We start from the raw sequence: 1,833 nt of genomic DNA, 5'->3' as shown, positions 1-1,833 counted from the left end.
CCTTAGGAGGAGGTGACGGACCTCAGCAGAACAACCCGGACGGCGGCCCGCCCAGGAGCTTGCAGCAGAGTCGGGGCGACCCGCCGAGCCCGGCCTAGACGAGGCTCAGGGCGCATGCGCGGGCGTGCCCAAGTACGGCGGCCGCGAGGGCCCCCGGCGGCTCCGCTGGAACATAGTTTTGAGAAAATTAAATGTGGGGAACGTTAGCCAATTAAAATTATTATGATAATTCAGGTTATATGCTTATAATACTGTAAATAGCATTTATGTTTTTAATGGATAGTTAGAACAGTTCCCTGAAAGCCACTGCCCAGTCCCCACCTCATATGATACTTCTAGCCTGTCGCTTCATTCCCCCCTACATCCCTTGCTTGGTGATTGCAGTATAATACTTATAAACATGTATATGTATATGTATATGTATATGTATATGTATATGTATATGTATATGTATATGTATATTCCACAATTGTTAAGCAGATTGAGTAGATGATAGAACTTTGTAGACCAGCATTACTCAACAAGGGATCAAATAACTCCTAGGGGCCCACCAGGATGTTACAAGGGGAACACAGGTTAAAATCATATAAATGGGTGATTTTTGCCTCTAGTCTTGTGACAAGGTTAGAATACCAACTAATAGAACAGGGTGCCACAAGAAGAAACAAGGCCCAAAGGGAGTTGTAGTCATTGAAAGGGTGAGAAACAATGGTTTGGGCCACTAGTTTTGTTCACTGGTTCTGGAGATTATAAGGTGATACAAGTGTCAGCTCTGGATATCAAAGCATTTTTCTCTTCCATAAAATTTTACTCATGATTTGCTCGCTTTGGCAGCACATATACTGAAATTGGAACGATACAGAGAAGATTAGCATGGCCCCTGCGCAAGGATGACACGCAAATTCATGAAGCGTTCCATAAAAAAAAAAAATTTACTCATGTTGAGATAATATATTTGTGGTTATATATATACATATGTATATATATGTTGCATTTTGGTGATCAGTGCTTTGTGATAATTAATGGTTTTCTCTCACCTTGGTGATTCTTCTTATTCTGAAGTTCATCCTAGTAGCATTCTAGCTAATTTAGATTTCATTTTTTGGGGGTCACACATGGAGATGCACAGGGGTTATTCCTGTCTCTGCACTCAGGAATTTCTCCTCGCAGTACTTGGGGTACCATATGGGATTCTGTGACTCGAACCCAGGTTGGCTGGGTAGGGACTGTAGATGAAATAAGACAGAGCTGCAAGAAGTCACTGCAGATATACCAAATCTACAGTCTGTCTTCCCTAAACTGGGTAAGGCCTCTGGCCACCAACATTCCAAGAAGAAACAAGAGCAAGAATATCCTGTTTGAAAGGACTGATAAAAAATGAACTTTAATCTACTTTTACTTCTTGACCATGCTGATGCTTTCATCTGATCAGCATATCATTTATGACCTCATCTTTCTCTTTCCCTTATAAAAACTCACTTTTGTGCCTTCTTCAGACTCTCTCTGAATATGAGCTTTACAACTCTTTCATTAATTTATTTTTGTTTTGAGGTCACATCCAGGGGTGCTCCAGGTTTACTCTTGGCTTTGCACTCAGGAATCACTCCTGCCGGTGCTTGGGGGACCATATAGGGACCATATAGGATGTGGGGATCGAAGCTGGGTCAGTTACATGCAAGGCAAATTCCCTACCCGCTATATTATCACTCCTGCCCCTCTACAACTCTTTTTTTCTTATTTTTAATTTTTATAAGGTTGTTTGCAATAATTTATTGTATTCAATATTCTAACACCAAACCAATTCCACCACCATTACACCTTATCATCACCATT

General features: G+C 41.4%; 1 non-coding gene across 1 annotated transcript; it reads left to right on the top strand.

Moving 5' to 3' along the window:
* The first annotated feature begins 818 nt into the window (after positions 1–818).
* Positions 819–925, top strand: LOC130031300 (U6 spliceosomal RNA). Its single transcript, XR_008793648.1, has one exon. It is a non-coding gene; the product is annotated as a U6 spliceosomal RNA (small nuclear RNA).
* The last annotated feature ends 908 nt before the right edge of the window (positions 926–1,833 follow it).

Source organism: Sorex fumeus, unplaced genomic scaffold (genome assembly GCF_029834395.1).
Source record: "Sorex fumeus unplaced genomic scaffold, SorFum_2.1 ptg000046l, whole genome shotgun sequence".
Lineage (NCBI taxonomy): Eukaryota > Metazoa > Chordata > Mammalia > Eulipotyphla > Soricidae > Sorex > Sorex fumeus.
Note: the sequence above shows the minus strand (reverse complement) of the source record. Positions and strands in the feature narration are given on the sequence as shown.